General features: G+C 41.1%; 1 protein-coding gene across 1 annotated transcript in view; it reads left to right on the top strand.

The window, feature by feature from the left end:
* The window catches only part of TNS3 (tensin 3), a 208,292-nt gene that overhangs the window by 38,559 nt on the left and 147,700 nt on the right, over positions 1 to 22,033 (top strand). The window contains exon 3 of the mRNA XM_059478542.1: positions 21,441 to 21,479. The gene's annotated coding sequence lies outside the window, so the exon portion shown is untranslated. The remainder of the gene's footprint in view (positions 1 to 21,440; positions 21,480 to 22,033) is intronic.

Genomic DNA, 22,033 nt, shown 5'->3' with positions numbered 1-22,033 from the left:
TGGGAAAATCTGAAATGAAGTACTAGTATCTTTAGAGTGAATATGACAAACTTCCTATGCTATGTGAGGAGAGGAACCTCAAAGTAAATATTGTTGCATTTCAAAAACAACTTCACCCTTCTAATTAGCTTCAGAACAAGGGGTGGGGCCAGGGGAACAACTACAATGGGAGACAGAAATAATATATAGGAAGATAAAATATTGTTTAAAGAAAAGGTGGGCTGAAGAAAATTGTTATAATACTGAAGAGTTTGTTTTGGTACATGAAGAAAGCTTCAAGATCGAGGCAGTCTACAAGCATAACATATTGATTATATAAGCATATGTCTTAGGTTGGAAATGCAAGATGTGGCTGGGGGTGTGTATTCTATTGCAGTCTGTTACAGGTGGACAGTTATCTTCTGTTAATTGGGCCACCACTTAAAACCAGGTGGGGCAGTTTTTTATCTCTTCCACAACCAATCCCCCCTCTGGAAAATATGTTATGTTAATGGGCCATTGAGTCTCACTGCATGACTGATAAAATTACATCATCCCATTGTGAGATGTTCCACCCAGGGGGAGGAGCCAGGCATTCCTACCTGAATATAATCTGAGACTTGGAACACCACAGTCAGCCTTTTCCACTGGATTCCCAGAGGAAGACCAAGCCTACCTACACCACCACTGGACCTTCAGAGGAAAACAGCACCCTCCTAACACCCTCCTCCACTGCAGGAGGACTGCAGCCACCATTTAATCAGACTGCTACCCATACCCTGACCAACAGGGTGTCTGGTCATATTCTGACTCTGTTAGTGTTGTTTTGTATTACTGCATTTTTATTTTTCTTTTAATTTTTTTTTCCCTGATAAAGAATTGTTATTCCTACTCCCATATCTTTACCTGAGAGCCCCTTAATTTCAAAATTATAATAATATGGAGGGGAGGGCGTTGGCATTTTCCATATCAAAAGAAGCTCCTGCCTTCCTTGGAGGACTTTTCAAACCAAGACAGCACATCATATTGATAATATTCAGATCATATTGATGGTTTTCTTTTCATAGCTATATTATATTTTCATCTGGTGATAGTCTTTGTCACATTTTTTGTATGAGCTTTAAGAACAACTGTGAATCAGAACTTCTAGGCCCATAAGGTTTTACCCACATAATCTAGCAACATCTGCATTCTCACTTACTTTGGAGCTTTAAGCTGATCTCTTCTTATTTTTCTTTGATCCTTGCTCTTAGCATAATTTATGCAGGATATGTTTTCAAGATCCATCACAGACATGCAAGCTCTTGAGATCTTACACTGTCTGCAGCTGATGATAGAAGAAAACCTGGAGACAGTCCAGCCATTTTTTGGGTTTCATATGGGTTGCTGTCTACAGTAATCCACAGTCTGGTTGAAATGGTTTTGTGGATGAACAAACCCCATGTTGCAACATGGGGTTATCTTTTTAGCTGGAGGAAGGAGGTCTAAAAATTACCTTTGGTTCTAAACTGGAGTAAGGTTTATCAATTTCCTAATTGATTGGCAAGTATGCCTTAAAAAGACCGGAGAAATTAACAGTATTTTTTTAAATGTTAAAACATTTTCATTGTTGCTACAGTTCTGCCTTTGTAAGCTTTTTGTGATCAAGATTTTTCTGCAGGACAGGAAGAAGGTGGTAGTAAAGGAAAAGAAAGGACATGCTATTGCATCTGTAGTGCCAAAATATTTTTCTCTTTATAAAGATTTTCCACTACTGTTGTTGGCAACAGGAGTGGAAATATTTCATCTGTGGGAAGGCTCATGGCTCATTCACAACACTGTATTGCTCCCCCCCTCCACCCCCCAAGAAAATGCTGAAGTTCTGCACAAATTTCCCATAACTGTCTCTTAGCCTTGTCATGGTTTAAGGAAAACCATATGTTTTCAGTTGGTGGAGGTGGTTCCCTGTGGGAAAACTGGTGGAGCCAATGAGCTGGCAAGTTTTGAAGAGCCAATCATCTGGCTATGTTTTAATGTTGATATCTGGTTAAACTACTTAAAAGAGCTGAATATGCCTCTGTGGAAAAGCACATTTAATACCTAACAAAGCCAGGAAAAGCTTTCTTGGCTTCTAGCTTTTGAGGAGGTAGCTGGCTGACCCGGCCCTGTGTGGCCAGGTTGGGCAGGGCTGGACTAGGCTGGGCTGGGCTGCCGTCGCGTGGCCTGCACGGCCGGGCTGGGGTGGTGCCACGTGGCTAGGTCGGCTTTGCCCACAGTGCAGCTGAGATTTCTGCCCTCTGAAGGGTGGTGCATGGGCTGCCGAGCCCCTCACCGAGGAGCCTGTTGGGCCCCATCCCAGTGGCCTGCTGGGGCCCCTTCCCAGCAAAGCCCCCTAGTCCTTTGTATTACTGGCACTGCCGTGCCATGCCGGCTGGCAGCTATATTGGCACCAGAAGCAACCATGCAGTGGGGACCAGCACCGGGAGTGGCCCTGCAGTTGGTGCTGGGTGCAGCTCTGAGGCCAGGAGTGGCCAGATTTGGGGTGGCTCTGTGACTGCCACCAGCCTGGACTGGGAGGGGCCACATGGCCGAGACTGTGCAGATGAAATCGGCACAACTGAGATAAAGGGCCATGGTTGCCTTGACATGGCTCATAAAGGACTTTGTTTGTTTATCCGCTTTTAGCAAGACATACTGTGGACAGAAAGACAAAACTGGCAGCAGCAGCTTTCCTTGGTTTTGGTGCTCTGAGTGAAGGAAAAGTGCTAAGTAAAGCTGGCAGCTGCCAAGGCTCTCATGGTGTTAGTGGAGACCATATGAATAGCAGCGAAAGACACATAAATTTCCCTGATGCAGAGCCTGGATAAGATCAACCTTTGAGTGCTATAAAACTCTATTAAAAATGTTTCAGTTGATAAAGCTTGAGAACAAATGAACCTATGAACACCAATACTCTCCCGAATCAGGAAGAGGAAAAGGTGAAGACATGTAGGGAAAACAACATGAGACACTGAGGTCAGTAAAGAAGCAAATCAAATTCTAGATGGGAGGAGATTGGGGAGATGCCTTAGTCTTGGACTGAATTCTTTTATGAGGTATTGAAGTGAAGGGAGACGACCATCCGATTGATGAGCATCGACTCCGATTTATTGATCCAATCAGTCACTTTTTATAACAGTGTTAATTAAGTTCATGCATGTTGCAAAATCCGAGCTCACGATAGGCTACAGAGAAAACTCTAACCCCTCCTTTTGTTTACAATACCTGTGGTTTGTTTATTGAAACCAAGATTTGTGTTCTCACCGTGATATGAAAAGTTCTCAAAACCTTCATATCTGTTCCCAGAGCAGCCAAGGACAGAATGTTTACCTGTTATGAGAAGACTGTCTGAGAATCCTGCTGTTTATAAAAAATGTGCCTGAGAACCTAATTATTTACAGAAAAAGACTTGGGAACTGCTGCTTTATGGCTGCTTTTTACTTTTCCATCAGCTGTATATTTTCATGGCCTCTTTCTTTAAGCCATGTTTGAACCAAGCTCTCCACACTTTCCCCGTTTCTTTCTTTTTGAGCAAGGACGTTAGTTTGCCAATTTTTCTCTATCATCCTACCAACCATATTTTGGATACAACTACAAAGACAAGGTAAAATAAGTAAAAGCACTAGAAGCACACCTAATATCCCAATAGCATACATCACAAGGTTTCTTAACCATGGTCCCAATCCTAAACTTTTAAGCCACTCATCAATTCCCAATCCTTCTTCTTCCTTGCGATTGTGAAGCCCTTGCTGTAGCTCTTTTATCTTAGCATGAATAGATACAGAATGATCAGATAAATTCATGCAGCACATCCCTTCAAACTCTTCACACCCATGGCCTTGTGCTAGAAGCAGAAAATCTATAGCAGCTCTATTTTGTAAAACAGCATGATTAACACTTTGTACATCTGCAGTTAACATATCTAATATCTGTGACATTTTATTTAATTCACCTTTAGCCCAACATCCTATTTGTTTTGCTAAGTTCATAGCTTTGTTCGCAGCACCTCCTGGCAGGATAGTTGAAACCACCACTTGTTTCAGCTTACTCCAGAACCATGGATCTCCTATTTGACTACAGTCTAAGTTATGCAAGCTGCACCTCTGCCTGCTTGTGTTATGACTTAGTTGCATTAATACAGATATATTGGGGTGAAATAATGATAACTTGCCTAAGTAACAAAGTCCACCCTGCAGCTGGGCTGGTATGCCATTCCAGGCTCTATCTCCGCAAATTAGAAATATCCCTGTGGGTAATTTCTTAGCTGTCATGATACTAGAGCCTTTACATTGGTTATAAAGTTGCTTGGATACCGTGTCCAGACTTAGAGATGAATCCAGAGTAGCCCATGTCCATCTATGCTGATTCACCTTTTGAAGATTTAAGGAATCAAAGCTGAACCATCAGCCGTTTGAAGTGCTGGTCATACCAGTGTTTGCACTTTCGAAAAGATCTAACTCCTCAGGAGGGGAGTGCAAAGTGATTGAATTAGTAAGCATTGGTGGTAGCCGTCACTCTGACTGGCAGTATACCCTCTTTGTGAGGGCAATTTAATATTCGTCATATTGCGCATGCATAAAGTGTGGTTATTAATAAGACTGCAAAATTCTTGAGGAGACCATACTGGAAGTCCTACCAAACACGTTCAAAATGGGTTAGTAGCTCCTCCAAGGCTGAGACAAAGCGATGACTGGTTAATCTGTCTAGCAAGTGTTATCCATACATTATCTCTAGGTTGATTAAAGTGTGTTACCTCTAATTCTTCAGCCACCACTACACCAAGCAGTATAACACAAACGAACCTAATTTTTCTGTTCTTTCTTTTACCGTCTTTTTCTTATCATTTTTTAACCTTGCTGTTCCCAATACCTGAAGTCCACACCTTTGTAATCTCCTAATGCAGTGATCTCATGCCTTATTGGGATCTCCTCTTATAGGCCCTACAACGGAATGTTGTGTTAAGGGTACCAGTTTTCTACACCTTGCAGAGGCTATATATGATGCACTTTGAGCTTTAACTCTTTTCAAAATACACTGTACCTCCCACCGATAGTAGGCCAAGATTTTCTGCTTGTGAGATTCATAAAGATCTAAAGCTGAGGCAGTGTTTAGCCCTGTCTGACTCTGTAGTGCCCAGTCCCAATTATGTTCCCATGTATGTTTATAGTTACAGGGGCTACACCACAAATGCAAAAGCAATGACTGTTCCACCCAAAAGGTCCTATCACAACCCCCACAACACAGTGCAACCCAAGCAGCACAATTCGGGCTGTGGCATTCAAGGCAGTTCTCTTTTGCCGGTCCTCTTATGTGGAAAGATGATAATGATTCGACAATGTCAATCAGTTCCCTGGCCATCCGGCAACGGTGTGTCACGGCCCTGTCGATCGCTTTCAAGTGTCCCTTCAGTTGTAGCAGTAGTGGTCGCAGGATCAGGGGCAGCTTCTTCTCTAGACGGTCCTTGTCCTCTTCCCTGAGTTGGTCCACCAATCGCTGCATCAAGAACAGGTTTAGTCCACTTGGCAGGTACCCACAGTGCTCCTGCAGGGGTGGAAATACAAAGATATCCCCTTCCCCAGAACAGGACTTTAGCAGGATCCTTCCATAACCCTGTCTTGGGATCTCGGTACTTTACCCATATTTCCTTTTTCTGCTCAACAATCTCTTGTGGCTTATAGTGCAGTTCTGCCGGGGATTGCCCTACATCTCCGAATACACACAAGTGATTAATTACAAATAGACTTTTTAATAATCTTGCCTGGGGTTCAGTTACTTCCTCATGCTTGGCTAAATACTTTTTCAAGGTACCATGTGCCCTTTCGATGATAGCTTGCCCTGTTGGGGAATTTGGGATACCTGTAACATGTTCAATTCCCCAACTTCTTAAGAATCTCCCTATCCTTTGACTGATATAGGCAGAACCATTATCGGTTTTAATTCTTTTTGGTGTACCCATCACTGCAAAGCAACTGTAAAAATGCCTTTCCACGTGTATAACTCTTTCTCCTGTCTGAGCTGTTGCCCATATATATTTGCTATAAGTATCGCTAGACACATGTACGTATTTTAGCCTGCCAAAACTAGGGACGTGTGTAACGTCCATTTGCCATAATTCGTTTGTTTGCAGGCCTCGTGGGTTTACTCCTAGGCCTAAACCACTTCCCCCATTATGGTGACTACAAGTCGGGCAAGCCCTCACAATGGCTTCTGCTTCTGCAAATGTTATCTTAAATTCTCTACTTAAGCCTTTTGCATTTTGGTGAAACATTGAGTGGGCTTCTCGTGCCAATTGGTGACTTGACAGAGGTGTGCTTTGGGTAATGGTGACCAATCTATGTGCCCTATCATTCCCTTCTCCTAAACCAACATCCCATTTGTGACTTGTAGTATGAATTACGGCATAAGCATGCTCCCTGGATCTTGTAGCTCTCTTCAACTGCATTAATAGTTCATATAGTCTTTGATTTTGCACCTCTTTTATGGAAGCGTCTTCAATTCTTGCTACAACTCCTGCAACATACAAAGAGTCTGTAACAACATTCAAAGGTTCCTTAAGCTGTGCCATTGCCCATACCACTGCTAACAGCTCCATGGTTTGTAAGCTGTCCACTGCTTCCGCTTGCAGAATGTGATGTTTCCATACTCCCTTTTCCTGCCAGGTTATTGCAGCAGTTCTTGACTTCCTGCCAGCATCTGTATATGCAGTAATGGCATCTGATATAGGGGAATTTTCTCGCTTTGGACAAGTTATCCAGTCCCAGTCCCCTATCCACTGAATCAAAGCTGGTTGAAGCTGATCTGTTTCAATGGGGCAACATGCACCTAAGAGAGCTTCCTGCAGTTCTTCTGAATTAGTCAAATACCAGTCCAAGGTATCCTTTTTCATTGGTATCCTGATGGCAGCTGGTTCTGCCCCAGCCACCTGCAACATCCTTTCTCTGCCCTTCTTTATTAGATCCGCTAACATTTCAAATTTTGAAAAAGAGTCTTAGTTTGCTGTAGCGGAGGGGAGATCCATTCTAATATCCGTGTTTCCCCCGTTTCTTGTTTCCATTGCATAAGTGCTCCCAAAAGATATTGTGGGCCATTCCAAATGGTCAAATCTATGGGTAAGTCTGGATCCCTTCGATAAACATGCCCATGTGTAACACAGTCCACACTTTGCTGAATGACCCGCTGTTGTTTGTCAGTAATACACACTGGATAAGTAGGGTCAGTTCCTTTTAACAGTGGGCACAATTCATTGAGTAGTTCATTGGGTATTGCCACTATTGGTTTTAACCACTGTAAATCACCCAAAAAGTTTTGAGCATCATTTAAAGTGGTCATCTTTGTTTTTAATTGTAATTTCTGAGGTTTGACGGTTTGTTCTGTCATGGACCATCCCAGGTATTTCCATGGAGCAGTTGTTTGGATCTTCTCAGGAGCTACTAGTAGAGAATATTGTGCCAGTGTGGTCCTTATTTTCTGGATTTGTTGTTGTGTAAAAGGCATAGGCTGAGCAAATAATACATCATCTGTATAATGTTATATCACTGTATTAGGCCATTGTTTCCTAAGTGGCTGCAATGCTGCATTAACATAAAGCTAACACAAGGTGGGGCTGTTGCACATTCCCTGTGGAAGCACAGTCCACTCAAATCTCTGATCCGGTGCTTCCTTGTTGATTGCAGGTAATGTGAAAGCAAACCGTCGCATATCCTGTGGATGGAGGGAGGGCAATAGTAAAATAGCAATCCTTTAGGTCAATAATCAGCAGAGGCCAATCCATTGGAATCATGGCTGGGTTAGGTAATCCAGCTTGTAATGAGCCCATAGGTTCCATCTGATCATTAACAGCACACAAATCATGGAGCAACCTGTATTTTCCAGACTTCTTCTTTATTACAAAAATTGGAGTATTCCAGGGGCTGGTAGATAAGCGCAAGTGTCCCTGTTGAAATTGTTCTGAGACAAACTGATGTGCGTGTTGAAGACTTTCCCCTTTCAAAGGCCATTGCTTAACCCATACCAGGGTGTCAACAATCCAGGTAATGGGAATTGGGAAAGTCCAAGCAATGGCTTTTACTCCAAAGGGTGTTCATTAGTCAAGACCACCCCTAGCTGGGCCATAATGTCCCGCCCTATAAGGCATTGAACGGTGGGTGGTAGCTGGACCACTGAAAAAATCGCTGTGAGCTGTTTTCCGTCGATGTGAACTCGGAGGGGAGGCGAACGGCTAGCCAGGGTAAGTCCTCCGACCCCGGATACTGCAGTGGCTGCTGGCTGCAAAGGCCAGTGTTGAGGCCAGCAGCTAGGACTAATGATGCTGGAATCTGCTCCAGTATCCAGTAGGCCTGAAAATGACCTTTTTTGTCCTTTGAACTCTACTTCTACCCTTTTCTTGGGTCTTTCAGAAAGGTTTAGAGTCAACAAAGTAAGGCCTCCCGTAGAGCCAAAAGCACTTTCTCCCCTCTCTTGACCTTTTATGGGTTGTATTCCTTTAGTCATTTGTTCAAGTGGTACCAACTGAGCAATCCTTTTCCCCTTATTAATTTGAAGAGGGGAGAAGGGGGTGTATGCCATCACCATAATCTCTCCCGTATAGTCCGCGTCAATAACGCCAGGAAAAACAAACAGTCCCAACATAAATGCAGATGATCTTCCGAAGAGCAGAGCACCCACCGCTTTATCTTGTATGATAATAGGTCCTTGGATCCCTGTTGGGATTTTTTGCAGGTGCGGAGTCATCAGCGTAACATCTACTGCGGCTGCCAGGTCCATGCCGAGGCTCCCTGCTGTGGCGGGTTGGAGGCTCCCTGCTGTGGAGGGTTGGAGGCAGGTGGGGGTGCTGTTGTTGCTGCAGCGGCGACTTGTGTCTGGGCGCAGCCACTGCTGCGAATCACGCTCCTGGGGAAGTTTCCCGACTTCCGTCTACAAGCGCCCGTATTATGAGTGTCCGAACGGCATTTCTGGCACCAGAGTCCTACAGCCTGGCATTCCCGGCCCATGTGGCCCATGCCTCCGCATCAGTAGCATTTCATGCGGCCTCCTCTATTTGCTATTGCCAATGCAGCTGACGCTTGGAGAGGTGCAAGAGCGGCTAACACCTCACTTTGAGAGGACTTTGCCTGTTCTTGCAAGCCTATTCCTAACTGTTTGATTGCATCTACCACAAAAGCCTGCTGTCCGGTAGGTATGAGGGCCATCCTCTCTAATGCGTCTTCTATAGTCCAATTGGCACCTAGGGTATTAAGTACGCTCCTAGTAGCAGAATTACAATTTTGAAGGGCGCACTGTTTGAGTAGGGCCCCACGCATATATTTGGGTACCCCAGCTCTTTCAATTGCAGAAGCAGCTTTATCAATAAAAGAGCCAAACGATTCTTCTCTGCCTTGTTTGATTCCCTTATTTACAGGTACCCCTCCTGGTTCTTTCACCCTTTCTATAGCGAGTCTGACTAACCTCATAGCCTCCCGGCACTTCTCCTGGCCCAGTAGAGCTTGTGCCTCAGTACGAAGAAAAGGTCCCAGGCCCATAAGCTCATTAAAAGTGATGCCATGGAGAGGGTCACCCGGCTGCCTCTGAACAGCCACACACTCGTTAACAAGTGCTTGCCAATGAGCATTAAATAACAATTGCTGATGTTGGGTAAAAATCAATTTAGCTAATCCACGACAATCATTAATGAGAAGGATGCTAGTATCAAAAATATAATCTAGCATTTGTTTGGCTGGCTCGCTTTTAACTCCAAACTGACTAACAGTAGCTCGTAGTTGAGACAACAATTTCCAATCAATAGCAGTAATAGTTGCCTGGATGCCGCCCCCGTCCTGTGGACTGAAGATAACCGGACAAGCCAGCTCACTAGCCACACTTATAAGCTCCTGATCTCCCTTTTCCATTGCATCTCTTGCCAAGGCAGCCCACGCGTCCCGTCTTTCCCTCGCAATAGCCGCCGCTAGGTCGTTTTCCGCCCCAGGGATCGACTGATTGCTTTTCGGGAACTGACTATGCGATTTTGGCCATGGCTGCTGTGATACTGCAGATACGGGGGGCTCAGAAGCGCTCTGTGTAGCCTGCGGCAAAGCGGGTAATAAAGCACTCTGCGCAGCTTGACTTGTTAAGGGGGGCGGCGAAGCGGGTAATAAACCACTCTATGTAGCCTGCCTTGTAGCCTGGCTTGCAGCTTGGCTTTTTGAGGGGGGCAGTGAGGCAGGTAATAAAACCGTCCTCATTGCGGGGCCCAGAGGAGTTCCCGACTCCTTATCGAATTCCCTATCTTGGTTGTAATCTTTATTACGATCATGAGCAGCAGTAGCCTGGTGAGCAGCCTTTTTTTCAGCCTGAAACTGTAATAATTCGTTGTTAATGACACGCCATAATTTACCCAACTCTTGGCAGTTTTATTGTCTTCTAAAGTAGCCTGCCATAATATATCACCGAATTTACACCACTCCGATAACTCGTGAACTGTGTGGGGGTTAAGGAAAATTCCTTTTTCATAACCATAAGCTAAAAGTTCCGGTAATTCTTTCTGTAAATCTATCCCCTTAATCTGCCTTTTCTGCAAAAAAGCAATAAAAAGATCATATGCGGCTTGCCTTTCCATACCTATAAATTGAAAGCGCGCTTTTTGCAGCTCCTCAAGGTCGCGGCCGCACGTGTCGGCCAGGCTCACCTTTATGATCACCTAGAGCACGGCGCATCTCGGCGTCTTTTTCTCCGCTTTTTTTTCTTCATGCTTCTGCTGTCCCGGCTGCTACTTCGGAACCCGACCCGTTTCTTCACTTCCCGTGGTGTTGCAGTATCACGTCGGAGAGGTCACCATTTATTGAAGTGAAGGGAGACAACCATCCGATTGATGAACATCAACTCCGATTTATTGATCCAATCAGTCACTTTTTATAACAGTGTTAATTAAGTTCATGCATGTTGCAAAATCCGAGCTCACGATAGGCTACAGAGAAAACTCTAACCCCTCCTTTTGTTTACAATACCTGTGGTTTGTTTATTGAAACCAAGATTTGTGTTCTCACCGTGATATGAAAAGTTCTCAAAACCTTCATATCTGTTCCCAGAGCAGCCAAGGACAGAATGTTTACCTGTTATGAGAAGACTGTCTGAGAATCCTGCTGTTTATAAAAAATGTGCCTGAGAACCTAATTATTTACAGAAAAAGACTTGGGAACTGCTGCTTTATGGCTGCTTTTTACTTTTCCATCAGCTGTATATTTTCATGGCCTCTTTCTTTAAGCCATGTTTGAACCAAGCTCTCCACAATGAGGCTATGATGAAGATATATTTTTTGGTATATCAGACTTTGTTTTTTCCCTGTAATTCGTGAAGTACATGGGGAGATGCAGCATTCACTTGCAGCCCATGAAGAAAGGGCACTCATGCTGGAGTGTGTGGATGCTGAAAAGCTGTAATTCAGTGAGAAACTTAAACAGAGAGAGTTGAGAGAGATGAGAAGCTTTGCTCCAGGGATCAAAGAAGAAAAACCTTGTTCCCAGAGAAAAAAGAAGAGAACTTTTGTTTTTATGCTAAAACAGCTCATCCTTAAAATAGTACCCTCTAAGTTGACATGGCCCATTAAAGTAACAAGACATGGGAGGGACTTTCACACTGGGAACAGATTTTCCTTACCCAGGCGGCTGATTGGCTGTGACATGGAAGCCAAGACTGCTGAGAGAACTGTTTTTGTGGAGAAGTCTCCATAGCATGCAAGAGTGACTCCTCTCCTAAGCGGACTGAGGTGGTAAACTGACTGAAAATTGCAAGTTTTGTCTCTTTACGTTTGGTGGGAAAGAAAAGAGGATGTGGGGGAGAAGTGTTCTGAAGGTTTATTCTGATTTTCTTATAACTTTTCTGTAATTCTGTTAATAAAGTTTTTTTTATACTCTTTAAAGTTTTGAACCGGTTTTGCTGTCCTCCTCCTAATCCGTATTTCACAGCAAGAAATGAATAAATAATTTCTAGTGGGTATGCTGCCATTTGACCAGCACTAAACCCACTAGGTATATTGGTGCGTTGTCTGGGAAACTCAGATTGGCGAACCAATACCACTACAGCCTTCATCTTCAAAAACAATGTCACTGTAATGAAGTAGTGGGAGCAATATTCAGATGAGGATACAGTGGTTGGCTTAATATGAGGAAAAGAACAAAAGTAAATGAAGGATAATATGTGAAGCTTGGGAAATGCACTAGCAGATGTTGTTGCTGCAATGTGGCTGTTATATCTTTATAGTAGTGATATCTTTGGCATGTGGCTTTGGTAACTTCTTAAAAATAGAAGTGTTTGCTTTTGCATCTAATGACTAATATGTTCAGCTGGGCTACACTTATCCCACTCTCTACACAAAGTGGGCTACGGGCACAAAACTGCCTCACATGAAATTGCATACCAACATATTTTTAATGCTGTACTTAGTTTCTGTGTGTCTGATTATCATGCTGCTTTCCTTTTCATTTTTTTCTTGAGTTGAATTGTTGCAAAGTTGGTGGGAACAGATCAGCAGAAAAGTGTCGCGGTGTGAGTTTTTTTTCTCATAATCTGATCACAACATTATTAAACACTTGTTGAAATAAAAATAGCCGGCAAACTGCACTTGTAGCAACATTTCATCCACAATGCCATTTCAACCAGACTGGTTTGCTGTAGCCAGTGGCCATTTGGGAGATTTTGGTCAAAAATAGCCTCTTCTTCTTCCCTGCCCTTGTGAGATTTTGTTGTGGTGGCCGTAATTTGCATTTTCAGAAACCAAATCAAGTTATTTTAACAAAAAGAAAACAATTTTTCTTCAGATCCAATGACAGGCCTAATATTTTGTGCGGGATATTTCCTGCAGGTGTGAGCTGTTGGTCAGTAGCAGTATCACTAGCCTACATATTAAAATAGCTGGGCTCTACCAATTCTATTGCCCTCTGACACCTACCTGTCCTGGTATTAAGAGAGAAGTCTGGAGTTGGGAACTAAACTTAAGTCTTGACTACACAAATCTTTTTATATGCTTGGTTTAGATTACATTCTATTGTGAATTTTCAAGGACTCTGCTATTACTGTCAAAATCTATCTCTAATAGCATGTGTCTGTTTTGCTGAATTGGAGATGCTGAGGGAAAGAAAGTATCTTTCAAACATCTAGGCCTTTGATTTAGTATCCCAGTTAATTTTGTTACCAGGAAGTTAAAAATGAATATCCAGGCCTTTTAGGTGTATGTTTTTGAAACAAGTAATTTTTCTTAGGGATTAAAAAGGCTTTAAACTGGGTTACATCTCTTTGATTCTCTATTAATATGCAAGTTTCTACCCCAAGAGTATTCCTGAATTATCTTCTTTCTACCCTTGCCATACATGGTGGAGTTTATAAACAAAGACACAAAAACCTATCACAGAGAATCACTTGATAAAAGCTGTGGTTAAGTGCATTGTTGTCTTTATAAACCAGCCATATTCACTACATGTGCAGCGTGATGGAATATATGGAACATATTGCCATAACATAAGTCCATTAAATGCTTAAATGTGTCAAGGTGCAGAGCCCTTACCAGACAGAGAAAAGGTTGTCCTGGTAAAGCATAAATCATTCTGCGATTTGTTTACAGCAGTAGTTTCTTACTTTGTAAAAACATTGCTAGTGGTTTTTCCTTCTTACACACAAGAATGTAAGAAGCAGAACTTTCATTTTACAAAACCTTTGGGGCTTAAGTCTAAAAAATATGATTCACTGTGCTTATTCTTCTCTCTTTACCCTGGCAGCAATATTGGTAACTTGCAGGAGTTAACACATCTTCAGTTTGATGCCCTTACTCCCTTTTTCTCCCTATTGTTTAGGAACTGTTTTGAAGCGCAGTAAATTGACTAAGTATGGCTTAGTCTCCATTTTACTACTAGCCAGCTTGGCACAGTTGTTCTTGAAGCTTCTGAAAGACTCAGTCTTGAAGTTGCTGTCAAGGTTAAGTTCACATTTGACTTGAGTGATTTGTTTCCAGAAACAACTGTAAGAGCTGTTGTGTTACACAAGTGCAGAAAATGCTTATTTCCTTGTACATGGAAACTTAAAAAAAAAAAATTAAAAAAACCCCAATGCTTGCATTTAGTTATCAACAACTTTAATAGAGGTTTTGTGTTTTGGTGATATTTGTGATTTGGTTTTACCTGAACCAGTAGCAAAATCATGGAAATTGTCATGGAATTAAATCTGTTTTATATTTCTTCTTGCCTCACAGAAATGTAGGTCTGAGCATCTATAAAGTAGATTAGACCTTGTCTGTAAATATCAGACATTTCTGACAGATTCACCATTTTTAAATTTACTTTATTTGTGGTTATCTTTGTTTTTGGAGGAAATCTCAAAGTAGCTTACAGAATAAACAGATAATATGTATATTTTTAGAGCATTTGTTAGCCTTTTGCAAAGTTAAAGCTAATCATTGTACTTTGGACCTGATGTGTAAGAGATTTGATAATCAGGATGCCTTGGCAAGAACAAACAGAACAAGAAGATAGAATCAAGAAAGAAGATTGCATCAAGACTTCAATACAAGCAAGAGATGTTGCAAAATGTGTAAGTTTGTTTATGTGATGATTAACCCAATCATTGTAGTAAAAAATTACTTGCCTTCCTGGAGTAGTACATAAGCATACGTAGTCCACAATAAAGACAGCTTCTGACCACCTCTCAGTCTCCCTGCCTATCTTCATTGCTGATAAACCATACTGAGTATGGGTTAGTAAAGTATGGATTCTACTAAACAAGACAGTTTTGGTATGTGAAATCGCTTAATGAATTTAGCCATTTATCCCCTATGCTGTCATGCAAGAAAAGTAAGTTTTTCCTCATGGTTTAAGAGAAGTCTTCCATTTGCTTTAAGGTTGATAGAGTTTTTAAGTGGTATATATCATTATCAATGCTAATAGTATATTTGTGCGAATGTTAATACATTTTGAGAATAAAGAAAATTGATCCTGTAAGGAACTATGAACAAAGAACTTGCTCCTAACTTATATGTGGGGAAAATAAATGAACATAGCGTGTTGTCCTAGGGTGATGTTATGATGCTTGTATCTCCAGTCTTGTCTTCTGTTTATGCTGGATGTTATATTCTGTGCCTTCAAGACTAGCTCTGAGAGCAAAGGCAGGGAGAAGAAGAAGCACATAGTTTGTTATCAGCCTGCACTTACTCCTCCATGTTCTGCTGAACTGTGTTGTCTGGGTATGGATGGGGCATAACAGGCCCCTCCTTTGCTTTTTAGTTGGTTTAGCTAGCTGAGGCAGAGAAGTTTTTCCCTGGACTGGTTTTCTTTCCCTTTTATTGGAACTGTTCCAACCTGTTCTAGACTAGGGACCTGGGGAGCATTGACAGCTTGCGCTTTGTGGTCTATGGGGGCCTGCTCTGGGCAGCAGCCTTTCCCAGTGCCGGAGGGATTGATAACAGAGCAGGCACCCACAGGAGAGACTTTCTGAATTTGTCATCTCTTCAGAGCAGCGAATGAGTTTTGTCATCTGGTATTGTTCGTTTTTTTGTGCTGGGGAGTGCTTTGCCTGTTAAAGAAACAGGTTTTTTTCTACTTCTCTCCGAGGAAATTTTTCCCAAACTAGTTGTGGGGAGGGGCTGTGTGGGTGAGCTTTCTGGGGGGGGCCCCTTTTGGAGGTTTTCTCCCAAATTTGCCCTATACCAGGACACATGTACAAGATAGAATAGAAGATGTGTCAGTAAGCCTTATGTTTTTTCTCCCTGAGCAGTGATTGGAGCATGAGGGCTTTATGCACTTGAATATGAGTATGAGAATTTGCTGACCTCACACCTTGGTACTTGTATCTTTCCTGTTGGGTTAGGAAGCACAAAGAGACAAACATGGCTTTCAACTTCAGTGGTCTGAGGTTATGCCCTGGTTAATCTTGCAGTTAAACCTCTGTGGTATTCTGCAGCTTACTGATCTTGGAGATTAAATAAGTAAATTTTTCCTGAATTTAAAATGCAGGTTAGCTCATGGTAACCCAAAGGATAGACACTGCATGGAATTAAAGCAAATTTCAGAGTAAAGGAGGAAGTGCATAGGGAAAATCAAATTAAAACCAGCTTGTGTCACATTCTAGCTATTGTGCTTTGCATCACAGTCACATCACTGCTCATCTGGCTGCTTTATATCTTAATGCTGTTTCCTGAATCGAAGATTGCTAGAACAATTCATCCTATAATTCATCCCGCTCTAGGAAGAAGGAATTTAAAAGTGCTTACCTCTTGAGAGTAATGTTTGCAACACTGTATAACCTGAATTTCATAATCAGAAATTACAGTCTGGCCAGCACTAGTGACCTGTGATTTTGAAGTCAACCTGCTTTTCTTATATCTCTGGGCCTGCTGATATGACTAAGATTCAGAGGTTACACTGGAGATTGTACCAAAATACATACACATGGAATACCTAAAGAGTAGCATAGTTCTGTGAGTAATCTATGCTTCATAAAGCTTGGAGAAGTCAGATCAGATACAAAGAAAGCAGAAGTCTCAAACAGATGTATACAATTGTCAAAATTAGGATTTTTTTTTTCTTTTTTTAGCTGAAGAGGCAGCAAAATGAGACATTTTGAGCAAATAGACTATATTTTTGCACTTATTTGTGTTAAATAATTTCAACCTACTTTACAAAGCTCTTTCATCTGTTACACAGATTAAATCAGGAGGGGCAATAGCTAGCATTTACAGTTCAGGTTGGCAAATTGAACCACATTGCAGAGAACTAGTGCAAAGTCCAGTAAAATCTAGTTTTAAGATCTTGGTTTCTGCTGTCTGATTTAACCCCTGTTAAAAACACCCAAATTCTGACTTTCTTTTCCTTTGCTTCTGAACTCATTTTGAACAAATCCCATTATTTTAAGGAGAGGACTTCATCTCTGTTTACTAGCTCACAGTTATCAAGGGAAACTCATCAATTTTTGCTTCCAAGTACCTTCTGTTTTATTAGAAGATTTAAAAAAATCTTTTCCCCAAATAACCTATGTACCAAGTGTCTTTGCCTTGTATATATTCCTCAGAGAATTGAAGAACTTTCATGATGCAGGTCAGGACTGTGACATTGCAAAATGAAATACAGCATGGAAGAAAGCCAGCATTTGTCATGAGTGTTTTGAAGGGTAGGTTGGAAAAGGGGAACAATAACTGACAGAAATGCCAGAAGAAGAAAACTAAGCAGAAAAATATTTTTTTTCCACCAGGCTTAACTCAAGAGCTCTAGATTGGAATAAATAGGTGTGTGTGGTTTTTGTAAAAAAAAAAAAAAAATTAAAAAAAAAGATGTGTGTGTATAAATGTGTGTCTCTGTGTATATATATGTGTATATATATATATATATATATATATATGTAACATTCAGAAAACCTCACAACATGGCTGTAATTTCACGCTATTTGCAGGATGTCAGTGACTTCATTTTACTGGTCTTTTCACCCTTTCTCCTCCATTTTGTAACATAAGTAGTGGGCTAGAGTGAACAGGTTTTTTAGTAGTTTACTTTATAGATGAGTTAGTGTTACATATAACCTGTGGCAAGCATGCTAGAGTTCCTTACTTGATAAAACTGTAGCTTGAAAGAAAGTGATTCATTATAGCTATGTGGTTCAATTGCTTTTGAAAAAACAATATAATAGTGTTTGAGATTTGGACTTTGAAATGCAACTTTGGTAATAACTTGCTCACTCTTTGAAGATAGTTGTTCACATACTTCTTGCAAATAGAGAATGAAAAGGGAGGAAGATAAAAACAAAATATGCATGTAGAAGTGGGAAAAAAGCCCCACCGAAATGCAAGTATGGTTATCTCAGCCAATGAACTGTTGTGTGTTGTGTGGGGGCATGATTGTGTTGCTTTTAAGAGCGAGCAGGAACATGTTTTATTTTCCTAGCGCCAGATATCCTGCCATTTGTTGATTTTTTTTTTTGTTTGTTTGACTTAACATTTATCTCATGGTAGTCAGTTACTCGTTAACTGATGTGGCTGATGTTATAGTTATATGAAGAAGAGTTACCCACAGATTCATTGGAATTAGAATTATTCATAAAATAAATTATTTTTAATCTTTTTTCCATCACTATTGGACTTTTTCAAACTAAGGCTGAATGCAGGAAATATCACACGGGGAAAAGGTTTTCATATTAACTGTGTATGCAAGAACAGACAGTTTGTCTTTGAAATAGTTGCTTGATTATTTGTGAACAGACTAACAATGTACCTCTGTATCTAAGTGCTGGGCATCGAAAAGGTAGGTATTTCTTAAACTAGGCAAAGCATTCTTACATTCTGATATGGCTTGTTAATATGTGACTGTACAGAAGTACAGAAGCTAAATCCACCTTGGTGTGGAACTATGAAATATTACACTAATGAATATGCAGTGCATTTCTTATAAGAATAAAGAAACTATTGAAAGCTGACAAACCTGGTTATTGTAGATGTCTTTAAGATTAGCTGTAGTTTCAGGGGGTAAACCAGAAAAGTCCTTCTGAAATGTATTGTTTTGTGCAGTTGGTACAGAGTGTGTAACTTTCTTAACCAATGACTGAGACCTTTTTACTTGATTTCCTGTCTCTGCATTGTCACTGGATTTAAGTCTTGCTGTTTTACTTTTTAGCTCTATACTTTTTATATAACTTTATTTTTTAGCATGTCCCAGACCTTTGAAAACTAGGAAGGAGAATTGGAGCCACTCATATATTCTCAACCTAGATTGTTTGGATATCATAATATCCTCTGTTATCTGTTACTGGGTTTAAAAACTCTCTTGCTTTTAGCCTGTGTCTGGGTTAACAGTGGAAGAATTTGCTTCAACTGTTCATGAGAACTGAAGTTGGAATACAGCAAGATCTTGATTATTTTGCTTCATCTGAGAAGAAATGTGCTATTTATGTATATGGAGTTAGAAGAAAAAACGGTCAGGGCATCTTGGGTGGTTCATTGAGTTTTGTAGCACAAAAGCAGCAGCAGAACATCAAAGTCTTTGATTTCTGTAAAGAGAAAGTGCAGAAGACACAGAAGAAGACAAAATTTTTTGGTAAAGTCAGTTTGCTATATACAGCTGTTTCAAGTATAGAGAGTTCAGGAAAGAAAAAAAATCGTGTTATTTTTAGTGTTAGCCCTCATCTTCTTACAGTCCAGAGTTGCCTGAATAAGATGCCACAAATCTGCAGAGATCTGCAATTCTCTTCTTAAGTTCTTGTCCACTGAATGTCCCCAGTGTTCTTGTGTCAGAAGGAAGGGGATTTTTCTTAAACAGTGAGTCAGCTGTAATTAGCTAGCAAATTACAGCAGAACTGTGTTTTAGTTCACCAAAGGGGTAAAGATTGTTTCCTCAAGGGTCTTGATCAGTGGAGGGAAGGGAGACAGCAGAGACTGTATTTATGTATGTCAGTGATGACAATTTTATTCCACAGTGGTTCCAGTTAATAATTACATGAGCATGTAATGTTAGTTCATCTCTTCCATTGCACTACTCAGCCAGTCTGCCAGCTCCTTTGGTGTTTCCATTAATTATTTCTTCCTAGTATATGCAGTGAGAGGAAAGAAATTCATGTATCATGTTTATCTACTTTAACCTTAGGTGTTGCTAATGAGAACATGAGCAAAACCAGTTTATAAGTATGAGGTAATCGCATGGTCAGGACAACTGAAAGTCTTTCCTCTCTAGATGCAGGCGTTTGCTGCTTGTGGTGGTGGGGCAGGGTGCATGTGGCTTTGATTCTTTCAACTGGACACTGTTCTGCTTGGTGATTTGTCACTTTGGCTTGAAAGGAGAGTTGGTGGTTGTAATTCAAGGTGGCATATGAAGTTCTACACGCTATGTCAGGCAAGAGGTCACCAAGGCAGATGATGTCCTTGCTTCCAGCAATAGGCATGCTATTATGACAGGTTAGTTAACATCTTCCATGTATGGAAGTATGGGTGTTTGGTTGGATAGAGTAGTGAATCATGAGTCACAGTCACAAAATGGACTGCAGAGGTGCAGCGTATTAAGACCTCGGACTTGCAAGCCCACTGAGAAGTCAGAGGGAAGAGCTGACAAACTACAAAAGTTCAGTCTGTCCTGTTTTCTTTAGGGGTAGAGATCATGAGTGAGCTGAGACTCACTTGTGCTACTTTTTTTTCCCCCTTTTTATGAGTAATTTATGATTTAAGAAGCATTGAGAATTGGAGATCAGTCTTTTTCATAACCATTTATGGAGTCAAATGCTGTCTCTTCTATGCTAGTGGTTAAAAGCTGTACCTGAGTGTTTAAGCTGGAGTGGGTTGTCCTTGTGTATTCAGGTAGGCCCCTTTGACTCTTTGCCTGTGTTGTGTACAGAACTGATGTTTCTTTTTGTTCTTGCGGCTTGCTCTGTTGCATGGGCTGCATCTTCTTTTTAATATTCTAAGGATTATAAATGACCTGAGGCATGAGGCCCCCTCTACTCAGGAATCCCCTCTGTGTACCATGAATTGAGTCATCATAGGAGTGTTCAGAAGATCATAGCAGCTGTTCTGATAAAAAACTCCACCTTTGTTGTCCAGGTGTTGCTGCAGAGTTTCTGGCTCCACTCTGCTGGCTGAGAGACAAATGTGTCCCAGAGAGCCATAATTTTGAAGGTGAATATGTTAAATGAAACAGTTTTCACTGGGGTTAACCTCAACGTGCTTGCTAAAGTAAGCATGCATGATGACTACTACAGAAGGTCAGTTGAGTGGTGTAAAGGGATGAACCTACAGTCTTTAGACTGTATGTATGAGATTTGAGGGTGCCTGCTATATGAGACTGCAGAAATAATCTAACACTTGGTTTTCCCTAGATCATCATGTAATCCAAGTCAGTAATGATTTTCCTGGCTTTCTTTGTGTTTTGGTTTCTGAATATCAAAATAAGGTGGTTTGTGGTTTTTTGGTAATGTATACAGGCTACATTCTTCATAGGAAGTGTTTTTAATTTGGAGACAAATCTGTGAAGATATGTGACTCCACAGAGTATCTGCTCTGCTTCCTCTGCTAAGCCCATGACCCAAAGTCAGTTCCAGAACAAGGGTAAGGTGTTGGGAACTGCTGAAGTTCTAGATTTCTTGAAAAGCAGAATATTTTTACTCATTAACTAAAACTGAGATGATGATTAAAGAATAAAGGATAGAGGAAGGGAGAAAACCCTTTGTGTTTCCCTGTATATGTGACGTGAAGGAAGACATTATTCTTCAACCTGTTTCATTGATTAGAGTATGTGAGCAGGGCACCAAGTCTGCATTGAGCTAGTGCTAACTTTTTAGGGAGCTGAAAGTAGATAGTACAGCTGAGAGCAGTACTGTGAGCAGTACTGAGTGGATGCTCAGGTTCTGCGCCTGATCTGATTGGTGCTTCTGTCTGGAAAGAGCTCAAGCAATGCAGCTGGGACATTTTCAAAGGTACTATCTTTTTTTCCTTATTTTATCATCATTTTTTATTCCAGGTGGAGACACCCTGCTTTCTTCCAAGCAGCTATGAGCTGGTAAGTATTTTTGGCACTACTGATATCCATCAGGTTTTATTAGGTAAGACGTTAGATTATTCTTGTAGTCTCCTGTAACCTTTTATTATTTCAGTACTGTGCTATCACCTTCCTCTCTGAAGGCTTGGCAAATGAAGGGTCTGTTCCTGAAGCTTGTTACTGTGTCCTGTCCCATGCAGGAATCCACATGTTTTGTGCTTTTGTGTGTTTTAATTAAAAAAATACTTCAGTAATTATTTGTTTCAACATACTCATGTCTTATGTTAATTTGGAAGTACAAGTAGTGTAAGATTTATTTGAGACCTGTTATTTTTTTGTTCCTGGTGGAACCCATAGTTGGTTAGAATAGAAAAACCTTAAGCCTTTTCTGGCTTGAAATACTGTATTTGATTATTTTAGCTCCAAGGGTAATATGAGTGATACTCGGAAGTTGGATTGTAACACTTACTTATTGAACCAGCGCTGGCAGGTGCTAGTGTCATTACTAGGACTAAGCAGCCAACAGCTGATGCACCAGTGTCAGCTAAGAACTCTATGTATTTTAGGTAAGTGAT

Source organism: Ammospiza nelsoni, chromosome 1 (genome assembly GCF_027579445.1).
Source record: "Ammospiza nelsoni isolate bAmmNel1 chromosome 1, bAmmNel1.pri, whole genome shotgun sequence".
Classification (NCBI taxonomy): domain Eukaryota; kingdom Metazoa; phylum Chordata; class Aves; order Passeriformes; family Passerellidae; genus Ammospiza; species Ammospiza nelsoni.
The sequence above is the reverse complement of the archived record's forward strand: the minus strand, read 5'-3'. Positions and strand labels throughout refer to the sequence as shown.